The following is a 16,201-nucleotide window of genomic DNA, read 5'->3' on the forward strand; positions in this document are numbered from 1 at the left end:
GTCCATAATTATATATAGCCCCCATATACACCCATCTCCAGATTTGGCTTGCGGAGCATCTAAGAGCCAAAAATAATCGACCAAAATTTTATTGACATAGAAAATTTTGTCAAAATTTTATATGTTTATAGAAAATTTTGTCAAAATTTAATTTCTATAGAAAATGTTGTCAACATTTTATGTCTTTAGGAAATTTTGTCAAAATATAATTTGTATACATAATTTTGTGAAAAAAAATTATTTCTTTAGAAAATTTTGTCAAAATTTTATTTCTATAGAAAATTTTGTCAGAATTTTATTTCTGTAGACAACATTTTATGTCTTTAGGAAATTTCATCAAAACATAATTTGTATACATAATTTTGTGGAAAATTTATTTTTATAGAAAATTTTTGTCAGAATTTTATTTCTATAGAAAATTTTGTCAGAATTTTATTTCTGTAGAAATGTTTGTCATAATGTTATTTCTATATAAAATTTATGAAGCATTTCATAGTTGAAGAAGAATATTTTGCAAAATCTTTCAAAACATCAAGAATTCTACCAATCTACCAAACAGTAAAAAATCTGTCATTTTCGGTAAACTTGTGTTCATAATTGTATATAGCCACCATATAAAGCGACCCACATATTTCAATTCTGGCTCTATAAAAACAATAAAATAAAAAAAAAAAAAAAACAAAAAAAACTTTTTGGTATTCGGACGAAGCATGCAAGGCGGACGTAGCAACCACTGCTCCACGGTGCCCAACTAATGTATGTTTCTGTTAAATAAAGTTTGTTTAATCGGGTCGTGGGCACCGCAATCTATGCTATATTATTAATATGACCTATAACGATAGTAGTCTATTGATGACAATAACAGCTACATAGATCAGGGGATAGTGTGTTGGCTTACAAATTGCATGGTCCGCGGTTAGATTCTCCGTCCAGGCGAAAGATAAAATTTAAAAAAATTATAATATCGAATAATTTCTTCTACATTGTTTGTATTACAGAAAAAGGTGCTCAGAACTAAAAACCTCGTGGAAGTGAGAAAGATGTGAGGGAAAATGTAATTAGCCAGAAAAGATTGTTTTTTTTTTTTTGAGTTAGTCTTTATGAAATTGTTTTTACATCCTGGAAAAGAAAAACGCTTATCACAAAAAGCATATACTTTTCTTCCAAATAAACTTCCTTACAGCGAAAAGCAAATGAGACCGAATTATGTGTGTGTAAAATTTCGTTTGGGAGGAAGGAATTATTTTTTTGGCGTGTATGCACACGTCTTTCGGTTTGAATTCATATATAAACATACTACTGGAAGCAGAATGTATATCGAAAACTATTTGACGAAATTAATATACAGTTAATCATAAATATTTATTTTAACATTCGTTTTGTTTATTGAAAGTGAACAACATTTGTATAAACAATTCAAAAAATTGTTTTTTTGTATATAAGCTACATAAGTAAGACTAAAAACTCAAGTTCAGAATATTCGACAAAATGGCAAAATTTCCTACTATCTTGAGTTTTTATGGTAACTAGAACGCAAAACACAATATTATAATTAGCTATTAAAAAATAATCATCAACTTTTAGCTCTAGTCCTGGCGTCGTTCTTTATTACACTAGAAGCTAAAAATGTAGCACTCGATTTCTTCGATAATCTTGAAAAGCTTCGCAACACCTTGGAGTGTATAACTCACAGTTGTAATCCTATTGCTGCTTTGGAATTTTTTAAAGTTGAAGATGTCGCCGAAATGAGTATTCAACAGGGAGTAAAGTTTCCCGAAACAAGATCAATTAAAGTTATGAAATTAGATCAAGCCGTTGTAAATGCTATACCCAAACTATTGGCTATTGAACCAAAATGTAATGATTCTGGATATAAATGTCCCTATCCAGTAAAGGATATAGTACCCGTCGAATTGAATGAATACATTGAATTACTCGATGTGATTCTTTCGAGTAAACACTGTCTAGGACCTACAAATTTGGATGTAGCTCTCGACATTCTTAATACCGCTACTGATTATATTGAATATCATACTGATCATACAGTAAATCCAATCGGTAGAGTATTACCAGCAGTGGCTATTGTAGCTAAGGGGTTAAATGCATTATGTTCATAGATATTTGACTTTAGGTTATAAATTGCAATTGTAAATTAAATTAAATTTACAATATAAAACAATTGAAATGTTTTTCGACACTCAATTCAATAACTTTCGTATGGAAATTTCTAGTAGTGGGCAAGTGGGTACACTGAAAAAAAAGCATACTCGGTTCCAAAGATTTTGTCTTTACTTTAAAAAATTTGGTATTGATTCCGAGCCAAAGAAGCGGAGAATACAAGTAAGAATACTTTTAAGACACAATTTAAATTTAGGTTTTGTGTACTTGCTTCTAGGAAGCAAATTTTAATTTTTCGCTTTCTCAGCTTTTTTTCTTCATATGCTATCAAAGTCCTTTAAAAACGAGTTAACGGCAACTTTATTTTCCAAATTAGGACTCGACTTCCAGTAGAAATTATGTCATGTTTGAAGTAAAAAACTTCTTTAAAATAAAGTTTTGAAAAACATGTCCTATATTTGAATTTTTGTAGTCAAGATGCAAAAAGACAACAAATTTAAAGACAATTTCATTAAATTTAAAGAATTTTTCTGAATTATTAAAGTCAAGTTGACCTTAGCCTATAAATTTTTTCTTTCATGTTAAGATACCCATTTTTAAGTCAAATCACTTAATTATAAGGACAATACGACTTCATTGAAAAGTTTATCGACTTTTGGACAAGGAAAATAACTTTATTTTAGAGAAATGCGTTTTCTATGCTAAGCAAAATTTGTATTCGTATTTTAAAGACATGAAATCTTTGACCTCACGACAATATTTTTTTCAGTGTAGTGACGCAAAGTTTTTTCCGGCTTTATGCGCCTATGGACTGGAATGGAAATTAAATCAAACCTCATGGCAACCCAGCACCATAGGATGGGATTGTAATAAGTTTTCCATTCCGTTTCGAACACATATGTATATTTTTCCATCTATATAAAAAAATATTTACGTGGTATTAAAGATTCCTCCACCTAAAGTTTAGGATGCTCATTTTACAACATATTAAGGACAAATTTCTTTAAAATTTTAATTAAAAGAAAGTTTATAATCTACTTTGGATTTTTTTTCTTAAAGTTAAGAAGCACATTTTTGATTTAAAGAAGTCGTCCTTATAGATAGCTCACTACAAAATGTATTTATCTTAAAGAGGCCGAAACTTTGACTTGTAATCACGGCTACCACTGTTGGTAGAATTCTACCAAAATTTTTGTACTGTTTAGGATAAGTTAGGTTAGGTGGCAGCCCGATGTATCAGGCTCACTTAGACTATTCAGTCCATAGTGATACCGCATTGGTGAACTTCTCTCTTATCACTGAGTGCTGCCCGATTTAAACTCAATGACAAGGGACCCCCTTTTTATAGCCGAGTCCGAACGGCGTTCCACATTGCAGTGAAACCACTTAGAGAAGCTTTGAAACCCTCAGAAATGTCACCAGCATTACTGAGGTGGGATAATCCACCGCTGAAAAACTTTGTGGTGTTCGGTCGAATCAGGAATCGAACCCACGACCTGGTGTATGCAAGGCGGGCATGCTAACCATTGCACCACGGTGGCTACTGTTTGACAGATTGGTAAAATTCTTTATGTTTTGGTAGAAATAAACTTTTGACAAAATTTTCTATAGAAATAAAATTTTGACAACATTTTGTATAGAAATAAAGTTTTGACAATATTTTCAATAGAAATAATATGTTGAGAAATTTTCTATAGAAATAAAGTTTTGACAAAATTTTCAATAGAAATAAAATTTTGACAAAATTTTCTATAGAAATAAAAATGTGACAAAATTTTCTATAGAAATAAAATTTTGGCAAAAGTTTCTACAGAAATAAAATTTTGACAAAATTTTCTATAGAAATAAAATTTTTACAAAATTTTCTATAGAAATAAAATTTTGACAAAATTTTCTATAGAAATACAATTTTGACAAAATTTTCTATAGAAATAAAATTTTGACAAAATTTTCTATAGAAATAAAATTTTGACAAAATTTTCTATAGAAATAAAATTTTGACAAAATTTTCTATAGAAATAAAATTTTGACAAAATTTTCTATAGAAATAAAATTCTGACAAAATTTTCTATAGAAATAAAATTTTGACAAAATTTTCGATAGAAATAAAATTTTGACAAAATTTTCTATAGAAATAAAATTTTTACAAAATTTTCTACAGAAATAAAATTTTGACAAAATTTTCTATAGAAATAAAAATTTTGACAAAATTTTCTATAGAAATAAAACCTTAACAAAATTTTCTAAAGAAATAAAATTTTGGCAAAATTTTCTATATATGAAATTTTGACAAAATTTTTTATAGAAATAAGATTTTTGACAAACCATTTTTTCGGAAGGTTCAAGTGTAGTTCACTTTGGGTTGAGTGAATTACCCGAATTTATTCTAACAATTGGTTAATAGTTTTGCTGCAAGTAGCGGATACTGATGAGGAATGTGGTAATTCCAAAACAGCTGTACATCCAACCATCTTGCAGTCTGTAGGGCTTTGCCCAAATAAATTTGACAAGCATACTTTGCTGTGTTGGTTAAGCTACACTTGTAGTTTAGTCAATGCAAGGTTTTAAGCTGAAATCAAAAACAACAATAATGATTGAAGAGAAAACCAACAATAACAAACAAAACGAAAGAAATAACATTTTTACAAAATTGTCTATAAAAATAAAATTTTGACAAAATTTTCTATAGAAAAAAAATGTTGACAAAATTTTCTATAGAAATAAAATTTTGACAAAATTTTCTATAGAAATAAAATTTTGACAAAATTTTCTATAGAAATAGAATTTTGGCAAAATTTTCTATAGAAATAAAATTTTGACAAAATTTTCTATGGAAATAAAATTTGACAAAATTTTCTAAAGAAATAAAATTTTGGCAAAATTTTCTATAGAAATACAATTTTGACAAAATTTTCTATAGAAATAAAATTTTGACAAAATTTTCTATAGAAATAAAATTTTGACAAGATTTTCTATAGAAATAAAAATGAACTTCTCTCTTATCACTGAGTGCTGCCCGATTTAAGCTCAATGACAAGGGACCTCCTTTTTATAGCCGAGTCCGAACGGCGTTCCACATTGCAGTGAAACCACTTAGAGAAGCTTTGAAACCCTCAGAAATGTCACCAGCATTACTGAGGTGGGATAATCCACCGCTGAAAAACTTTGTGGTGTTCGGTCGAATCAGGAATCGAACCCACGACCTGGTGTATGCAAGGCGGGCATGCTAACCATTGCACCACGGTGGCTACTGTTTGACAGATTGGTAAAATTCTTTATGTTTTGGTAGAAATAAACTTTTGACAAAATTTTCTATAGAAATAAAATTTTGACAACATTTTGTATAGAAATAAAGTTTTGACAATATTTTCAATAGAAATAATATGTTGAGAAATTTTCTATAGAAATAAAGTTTTGACAAAATTTTCAATAGAAATAAAATTTTGACAAAATTTTCTATAGAAATAAAAATGTGACAAAATTTTCTATAGAAATAAAATTTTGGCAAAAGTTTCTACAGAAATAAAATTTTGACAAAATTTTCTATAGAAATAAAATTTGTACAAAATTTTCTATAGAAATAAAATTTTGACAAAATTTTCTATAGAAATACAATTTTGACAAAATTTTCTATAGATATAAAATTTTGACAACATTTTCTATAGAAATAAAATTTTGATAAAATTGTCTATAGAAATAAAATTTTGACAAAATTTTCTATAGAAATAAAATTTTGACAAAATTTTCTATAGAAATAAAATTCTGACAAAATTTTCTATAGAAATAAAATTTTGACAAAATTTTCGATAGAAATAAAATTCTGACAAAATTTTCTATAGAAATAAAATTTTGACAAAATTTTCTATGGAAATAAAATTTTGACAAAATTTTCTATAGAAATAAAATTTTGACAAAATTTTCTAAAGAAATGAAATTTTGGCAAAATTTTCTATAGAAATACTATTTTGACAAAATTTTCTATAGAAATAAAATTTTGACAAAATTTTCTATAGAAATAAAATTTTGACAAGATTTTCTATAGAAATAAAATTTTGATAAAATCTTCTATAGAAATAAAATGTTGACAAAATTTTCTAAAGAAATAAAATTTTGGCAAAATTTTCTATAGATATAACATTTTGACAAAATTTTTTATAGAAATAAAATTTTGAGAAATTTTCTATAGAAATAAAATTTTGACATTTTCCATAGAAAAAAAAAATTGACAAAATTTTCTAAAGAAGTAAAATTTTTGCAAAATTTTCTATAGAAATAAAATTTTGACAAAATTTTCTATAGAAATAAAACTTTGAAAAAGTTTTCTATAGATATAAAATTTTGCCAAGATTTTCTATAGAAATAAAATTTTGACAACATTTTCCACAGAAATAAAATTTTGGAAAAATTTTCTATAGATAGAAAATTTTGAAAAAATTTTCTATAGAAATAAAATTTTAACAAAATTTTCTGTAGAAATAAAAGTTTGACAAAATTTTCTATAGAAATAAAATTTTTACAAAATTTTCTATAGAAATAAAATTTTTACAAAATTTTCTATAGAAATAAAATTTTGGCAAAATTTTCTATAGAAATAGAATTTTGGAAAAATTTTTTATAGAAGTATTTTTTTGTTTATTAATGGTTTGTACTTCAAACATATTTGTTGTTTTGATCTCAGCTTTAAAACCATTGTGTTGACTAAACTACAAGAGTAGCTTAACCAATAGAGGAACAGAATGTTTGTCATATTTATTTGGGCAAAGAAAGCCTTATAGACTGCACGATGGTTGAATGGACGCACGTTTCAGAATTGCCACATTCCTCATCAGCATCCTCTACTTGCAAAACTATCAACCAATTATCAGAATAAATTCGGGTAGTTATTTAAACTCAAAGTGAGCCACTCTCGAAAAAAGGTTTGTGATAGGCCAACTATCCTAAATAAATCTTTGTTTCCTTTGCCACTGTCATCGATTTGAGTGCAGTTTGCTGGGTTTAATTTGAGTGTGCTTCGTCTTACTTCATACGTTTTTGTTTTTTTTTTTTTTTTCAAATTGAGTATATGCGAGTTTTTTTTTTTGTTATGTTCTTTACTTTTTGTTTTGAGTTGTTGGTTGTTTTATATAGAATTGAAGAAGGAATAAAGGAAAAATAAAATTATTTTTCTTTATTGCTGCTTTTTTATTCGTTTAGAATTGAAATTTAATGGGTTCTAAAAATAAATAATTCTGGTAGGCACATTTTTTGGCATATCAAAGTTATTATACCCTGCTCACTATGTGGTTTCGGGTACAAAAACAATGTATAACATGTTTTTTTTTTTTTTTTTTTTTTTTTTGAGAAAATAAAAAAAAATGCCGCTGGTGAGATTTGAACCAGAGTTCTTTATTTTTTCATTAATAATAATAAAGAACATCTTAGGAAGTAGTTAAAATGTGATATTAGGTTCGTATCACAAACATTTGAATAGATGTTTTAATGCATCGTGTTCAATGGCGTTTGTGTCTGAGTGTGCTAAGGTGTTCTGTTATGGTGCGAACAGACACATGTTAAACCCCCGGTGGAAGCGAAGAAGTTTTTCAATTTGTAAAAATTATATAATAGGTAAATAATAGGTAACGAAATGTACTGAAAAAAAAAATTTTAAAATAAATAATAAATATAATAAAAAATATAATATCAAAATATTATATTCGCCATTCGAATCAGTGTTGTCAGTATTGGGGATTTTCCCCCAAATCGGGGATATATTTTTTTTGATGAGGAAAAAATTTTTGAGTTGGGGACTGGGGGATTTGGTGGGAAATTTCCACAAATTTGGGGTTTTTGTGGGGAAAATCTCGAAACCTGTTCAGTATAATTAATCAGAGTAAGAACTATGGTTTATATTAAAATCCTTTACTTCTTAAAATAAGGCTGAAAAAAGGCTTAACCCATTTTCTGCCATTGTACTCTCTTGAGTACAGAAAATTGGCAACATTTTAATATCGCAGAAGTTTGTTTATAAATGAAATTGGGCAACGTTTCTTTTTGGTTTTTTGTTTTTTATATTTTTTGTTTTTGTTTTTTTATGTTTTTATGTTTTTGTGTTTTTTTAATATTTTTTAACTGAAGTTCAGTGTAAATATATAAATGAATTTAACATGTTTTTTCTATTTTAAATTTTCTTGGCGTGTATTGGGTTAAAGAAGTACCGAGATTCTCCAAGATATAAAAAACTTTTCTCCTCTTTATTCCACGGCATTTATTTGGATGGCCCAAGAGCTTCTTTACAATGTACTCTTTTTTCCTAAGAAAGTTTTTACTATTGTGAAATTATTTCGTAAGGACTCATCTGCGTACATCACTGATTTTGAAAATATGCGTACTTCACTGATTTTTAAATATAATATCGGAACAATAACGCGTTTTGATCGACTATATGTTGACCGAACTCCCATTTTTATTTCTCGACCATTTAGAAGACGATTTGCATAAGATGACTCGATTACTCTTCATACCAATAATTAACTCTGATGGGGGCTGGTATCGGATGATATTTTGAGCACCCACCTCCTGTTTTTGTGTCTTGAAATCTTCATCTTTTTGTAACTCGCAAACTGGTATAACAAAAATTTCACAATTTTTAATTTTTTACGGATTTTCTATAGCAGAGTCTATTCGTTTACTTTTTTTTTTTTTAAACTTGCCAAAAATTTATTGGGGATTTTTATGGGGAATTTTAAATTAAATTGGAGATTTTTGGGGAAAAAAGCGCATAAGATGACTCGATGACTCTTCATAGCAATAATTAACTCTGATGGGCGCTGGTATCGGATGATATTTTGAACACCCGCCTCCTGGATTTGTGTTTTGGAGTCTTCATCTTTTTGTAACTCGCAAACTGGTGTAACAAAAATTGCAAATTTTTAAAATTTTTAATTTTTTATATATTTTCTATAGCAGAGTCTATTCGTTTACTTTTTTCAAAAAACTTGCCAAATATTTATTATGGATTTTTATGGCGAATTTTAAATTAAATTGGGGATTTTTGGGGATAAAAGCGTTTTATTATGGGGACAAGAGCCCGGAAAATACTGGCAACACTGATTCGAATGAATGTGTATTAAAGTCGTTTAACCCGAATTATGACTGACGTATTATGGGTAGACGGTCTATTAAATATTTACACTAAAAAATTATGTTATGCGATTTACTTCCTTACTTACTAAGCAAACACATCTCTATTAATAGACATTTGGACAAATAACAAATATTCCTAAAAAATATGTAAAAAAAAGTATAAAAAGAATACAAAAAAAAAAAAACTATTAAGAATTTGTTGTATAAAAATACTTTACTTGATTACTTAAATTTTATAGCGATGATCATAACAACAATCCCTTTATTTTTCTATGGTAAATATTAAAAGAAGAAAAGAAAATTTTAATCGACTTATTAAAAAAAAAATTGCCTTTTTTTAGCCTTCGTGGCAATCAATTCTCCAAATCTGACAGATGCCTCTGCTGATCGCATAGACATGAGTGTGTTGGCAGATTTCCTAAAGGCTGTAGGAAAGCAACGTGATGTTATCAAATGTATGGTTAAAAGTTGTGATCCTTTGGCTCTTCATAAAATGTTGGAAGTTCAGAATGAAATCGAAAGAACTATCAAGACCCAGCCAAATTTCTACGAGTCAAAGGAATTTTTGTCATTGAAGTTGGATACAGTTATTGAAAATTCTGTAAAAGAAATGTTGAAGCTAGAGCCTAAATGTATGGATATCAATTATGTATGTCCTCATCCAGTCCTAGCAGAAATACCACAATATCTTAATGACTACACCAAAGTTTTGGATGATATCATGATATCTGGCCAATGTGTTACCATGGATAATATCAATGAAGCTGTAACTATTATAGGAAAATGTGTCGAATATGTTGAAGACTATAAAAATAATTTGGGTAATTATTTACAACGTGTCTTACCTGCAGGAATTTATTCTATAGTAGAATTTCGAAAATTATGTGAAAAAGCTGGAAAAAAATTGTAGAATGGCGATAATAGATTTTATAATATTAGACATTACTTACAATCAAATTATTAATTAACTAATTATGAAATTTAATTAATTAAATTGATTTACATCAATAAATCAAAACTTTATAAGGGTGTGAAGATAAATTCGCGAGTTAAATTCGTGGTTTGTGCCCCGGCTAAACAAAATTCAAATTTATGGAACGAATTTAACTTTGTGGGACGAATTTAACTTGCATTCCAAAAAAATAGTTTTTCTTAAAATGAGGCAACATTGAGATAACCGCTAATAACTCTAAAGTCGTATATCCTGAAGTAATGGACATAACATAGTAAAATAAAAACATCTAAGGGGTACCAAAATAAGATTCTTAAATAACTTCAAAAATCTCTTGCCTGGACCAAAAACCAAAATTAAAAAATCAAAAATTTCATGTAGGGTATTTGAGATATAGCGTCACCGACATCGACTATATAGCCCCGATATTTGATAGCCTATATCTAAAAAAACAATTGATAGAAATTGCCAGTAATAGATGTTTGTTATTACCAGGGCTGTGGAGTCGAGCCAATTTTTCTCGACTCCGACTCCAGCATTTTTCATCAGCTCGACTTCGACTCCGACTCCGGAGTCGACTCCGAGTAATATAACTAAATCTCATTTTAATACTACTAATTTGTAGTTCTATTGTGGGGGTACCGTAAGTGGATAAAAAGATATAAAGTATCGTATTTATTTATGTGTGCAAAAAAAAAGGTCTTAATTTCACATTAGATGCCAATTGAACTCTATTGTGGGACGAATTTAACTTGTGGAACGCATTCCAAAAAAAAAAATAGTTTTTTCTGAAAATGAGGCGACATTGAGATAACCGCTAATAACTCTAAAGTCATATACAAATGTCAATATATCCTGAAGTAATGGACATAACATAGTAAAATAAAAACATGTAAGGGGTACCAAAATAAGATTCTTAAATAACTTCAAAAATCTCTTGCACAGTATTTGAGATATAGTGTCATCAGATATCGGCTATATATAGCCCCAATAATGGATACCCTATATCTAAGGAACCATTTGAGAGGAACTTACCAGACAAAATGTCAGTGGTAGATATTGGCCTGGACCAAAAACCAAAATTAAAAAATCAAAAATTTCATGTAGGGTATTTGAGATATAGCGTCACCGACATCGACTATATAGCCCCGATATTTGATAGCCTATATCTAAAAAACCAATTGAGAGAAATTGCCAGTAATAGATGTTTGTTATTACCAGGGCTGTGGAGTCGAGCCAATTTTGCTCGACTCCGACTCCAGCATTTTTCATCAGCTCGACTCCGACTCTGGAGTCGACTCCGAGTAATATAACTAAATCTCATTTTAATACTACTAATTTGTAGTTCTATTGTGGGGGTACCGTAAGTGGATAAAAAGATATAAAGTATCGTATTTATTTATGTGTGCAAAAAAAGGTCTTAATTTCACATTAGATGCCAATGGAACTCTATATTTCAAATTTAGGGCAATGTTTAATAAATAAAATAATGATATAAATACCCATCATAATATGAGAAGATACCAACAGTATATGTATTTGTGGACCAAAATTATTGATACTATCTCAAATCCTTTACATTTGTTGCGAGCTAAAGGGTGATTCTTTTGAGGTTAGGATTTTCATGCATTAGTATTTGACAGATCACGTGGGATTTCAGACATGGTGTCAAAGAGAAAGATGCTCAGTATGCTTTGACATTTCATCATGAATAGACTTACTAACGAGCCACAACGTCGAATTTTCAGTGAATGGGCCCTAGAAAAGTTGGCAGAAAATCCGCTTTTTTATCGACAAATTTTGTTCAGCGATGAGGCTCATTTCTGGTTGAATGGCTACGTAAATAAGCAAAATTGCCGCATTTGGAGTGAAGAGCAACCAGAAGCCGTTCAAGAACTGCCCATGCATCCCGAAAAATGCACTGTTTGGTGTGGTTTGTACGCTGGTGGAATCATTGGACCGTATTTTTTCAAAGATGCTGTTGGACGCAACGTTACGGTGAATGGCGATCGCTATCGTTCGATGCTAACAAACTTTTTGTTGCCAAAAATGGAAGAACTGAACTTGGTTGACATGTGGTTTCAACAAGATAGCGCTACATGCCACACAGCTCGCGATTCTATGGCCATTTTGAGGGAAAACTTCGGAGAACAATTCATCTCAAGAAATGGACCGGTAAGTTGGCCACCAAGATCATGCGATTTGACGCCTTTAGACTATTTTTTGTGGGGCTACGTCAAGTCTAAAGTCTACAAAAATAAGCCAGCAACTATTCCAGCTTTGGAAGACAACATTTCCGAAGAAATTCGGGCTATTCCGGCCGAAATGCTCGAAAAAGTTGCCCAAAATTGGACTTTCCGAATGGACCACCTAAGACGCAGCCGCGGTCAACATTTAAATGAAATTATCTTCAAAAAGTAAATGTCATGGACCAATCTAACGTTTCAAATAAAGAACCGATGAGATTTTGCAAATTTTATGCGTTTTTTTAAAAAAAAAAGTTATCAAGCTCTTAACAAATCACCCTTTATATAAAGGTTTATATTCCCATATGCATGAATTTGAATCTGAATCGATTTAGACAAAATTGTATATACTTCTACAAAATCTATGTACTTAAAATTTAAATCTAAAGTTATGGGACGTAACACAATTTTAACAAAAAATAATACCCTGTTCCACAGTGTGGCGCAGGGTATAATAAAAACGCAAGGAAAGTCTAAAATCGGGCGGGCCGATTATAATATACTCTGCACAACATTTTGATAAAATCTCAAATCAGACTTCTACAAAATCTCGGGCAATATTTGGGAAATATTTATAATTGTTTAGACAATTTCGCAAAAATGCATTTATGATTCATTCATTGAAAAATTTGAAAATTTGAGTCATTTCTACAAGTTTTGGACTTAGCAGTGAGTATCAGTGAGCATACAATTTTGGAAAAATTTTTGTCTAGTAAATAAAATTTTGCAAAATTTTCTACAGAAACAATATTTTGACTAAATTTTCTAAAGAAATAAAATTTTGGCAAAATTTTCTATAGAAATCAAATTTTGACCAAATATGTAGAAATAAAATTTTGAATAAAATTTTTATAGAAATAAAATTTGGCAAAATTTTTTATAGAAACAAAAATTTGAAAAAAATTCTCAATAGAAATACAATTAAAAAAAATTGTGTAGCAAAGAAAATTTTACAAAATATAATAATAAAATTTTGAATACATTTTTTATAGCAGTGAGTATCTGTGAGCATTAGTAAGAAAAAAAATTTTGAGAAAATGAAGAAAAATGAGAAAATGCTATAGAAATAAAATTTGACAATTTTTTCTTATAGAAATAAAATTTTGAAAACATTATCAATACAAATACAATTTTAGAAAAATTTTTGTGTAGTAAATAAAATTTTGACAAAATTTTCTATAGAAATAAAATTTTGACAAATTTTTCTATAGAAATATAATTTTGACCGAATTTTCTAATAAAAAAATCTATTTCTATAAAATTTTGGTAACATTTTCTATAAAAATAAAATTTTGACCAAATTTTCTAATAAAAAATAGAAATAAAATTTTGACTTAAATTTTTATAGAAATAAAATTATCAATAGAAATAAAATTTTGAAAAAATGTTTGTGTAACAAACAAAATTTTGCAAAATTTGCTATAGAAATAAAATTTTGCAAAATATTCTATAGAAACAAAATTTTGATTCAATTTTCTATAGAAATAAAATTTTGGCTAAATTTTCTATAAAACAAACTATTTCTATAGTAATAAAATTTTGAATAAATATTTTATAGAAATAAAATTTTGGCTAAATTTTCTATAAAACAAACTATTTCTATAGTAATAAAATTTTGAATAAATATTTTATAGAAATAAAATTTTGACAAAATTTGCTATAGAAATAAAATTTTGACAAAACTTTTTTTTAGAAATAACATTTTTGAAACTTTGAAAACATTTTCTGTCAATATTCCACATATGTATATGGCCTTAAAATAAAATTAAAATAAAAATAATATCGATTATTCGAAATATTTCAAATAAATTGATATGGGCATTAAAAGGGATCGATCCAGTCCATCTGCTAGTCTAACATTCTAGGAAACATAAAAAGATAGCCGTAATTGGAAGTTGATTTTCATTTACAATCATGCTGTACATTGATCGAATGAATAACGCAATGGAAACTAATTTGCGTAAAAACTTGCTTAGTTACAAAAATGTGAAGTGTTTTAAAAAATTTGGTTTAGCCGGTGTCAGAGTCGAGCAAAATTTTTACGACTCCGACTCCGACTCCAGCAAAATCTTCAGACTCCGACTCCAAGACTCCGGCTCCACAGCTCTGGTTATTACAAAAAATCAAAATTAAAAATTCAAAAAAATTCTCATGTACAGTTTTTGATCTATATTATCGTCAGATATCGGCTATATATAGCCCCGATATGGGATCGCCTGTATCTAAGAAACCATTTGAAAGGAATTGACAAGACAAAATACCAGTAATAGATATTGGTTATGGCAAAAATTCAAAATTAAAAACTCAAAAGTCTCATGTACAGTTTTTGAACTATATTATCGTCAGATATCGGCTATATATAGCCCCGATATTGGATCTCCTTTATCTAAGAAACCATTTGAGAGGAATTGATCTGACAAAATTCCAGTAATAGATGTTAGATATTACAAAACATCAAAATTCAAAATTCAAAAGTCTCATGTACAGTTTTTGAGCTATATTATCGTCAGATATCGGCTCCAAAATTGAATAGCCTATACCTAAGGACCCATTTGAGAGGAATTGACCAGACAAAATGCAAGTAATAGATATTGGTTGTGGCAAAACACAAACTTAAAAATTCAAAAGTCTTATGTACAGTTTTTGAGCTATATTATCACCAGATATCGGCTACATATTTAATATATCTTCACACCCTTTAACTTTATGAACATTTAGTAAAAGTCATAATTTAATGACCAATTTTTTTCTACAGAAAATGTTTACTAACATTTTATTTTTTATACTGAATTCTGAAAAAATTGTATTTTTATCGAAAATTTAGTTAACCTTTTTTCCATACAAAAATTGTACGCAAATTTTATTTCTATTCAAAAATTTTCCACCATCATCTCATTTATTTTTTTTTTAATTTTTATGTTATAAAATGTTTTTAAAAATGTTATAGCTATAGAAAACCTATGCAAGTTTTTATTGCTTTAAATTTTCTTTTAAATTATATTTCTATTTCTATAATTTTATTGCTATAGCAAATTTTCCAAAATTATATTTCCATAGATTTTTTTTCACTTTTAGTTGTATAAAAAATTTTTGCAAAATTTTATTTCTATAGAAAATTTTTGCAAATTATTTTATTTCTGTAGAAAAGTTTCGGAAAATGTTATTTTTATATAAAATTTGTGGAAAATTTTACTGCTACGTTTTGCTTTTATGTATGTCCATGGAAACATTTTAATAAAACTATTTAATAAAAATGTTAAGCGGTTTACAAAAAAAAAAAAATGTTTTGATTTCAAGATATAAAAAACAGAAAAACGAATACTTTTGTGAGTCACTATACTTTCGTCCTATGGCAAGCCCATGTAAAATTCATTGGAAATTATCCAAGTTTGTACTACTTCCGTTTCCAAACTACTTTTTGGAAGTTCTTTTTTGCTGGGATATATCAAAATTTGATTATTAAGATACCAAATACACTCTGTAAATGTCTGTATTTATTCACAAAGAAAATTTCACACAAAGAAAATTTCATTAAACTTTTTTTTTACCAGTGTATGCCCTATGGTGAAACATAATATATTTGAACAATACAAACAATATTTTGTTTGGATCAATCCTGAAAATATATATGCTTGAAGCAAAATGTGTTCGGGGTATATGTTACAGAAGCGATTTTTTTAGGGTGGATAAACACTGGTCCACCACGGAGATTAATCGCAAAATATTGAATTCAGTACCTCGATGCACTGTTGTTGAGTCAATT

At 28.3% G+C, this 16,201-nt stretch overlaps 1 protein-coding gene across 6 annotated transcripts in view; it reads right to left on the minus strand.

The window, feature by feature from the left end:
- Positions 1-16,201, minus strand: part of LOC142228862 (uncharacterized) — a 409,539-nt gene that overhangs the window by 75,121 nt on the left and 318,217 nt on the right. Inside the window, exon 1 of one of the 6 annotated variants that reach the window (XM_075299395.1) lies at positions 10,086-10,116. The exons of 4 other annotated variants lie outside the window; for them this stretch is intronic. The gene's annotated coding sequence lies outside the window, so the exon portion shown is untranslated. Of the gene's footprint in view, positions 1-10,085; positions 10,117-16,201 lie in introns of those variants that run through there. One more of the 6 variants, XM_075299397.1, reaches the window with a different exon arrangement.

Source organism: Haematobia irritans, chromosome 3, assembly GCF_050003625.1.
Source record: "Haematobia irritans isolate KBUSLIRL chromosome 3, ASM5000362v1, whole genome shotgun sequence".
Classification (NCBI taxonomy): domain Eukaryota; kingdom Metazoa; phylum Arthropoda; class Insecta; order Diptera; family Muscidae; genus Haematobia; species Haematobia irritans.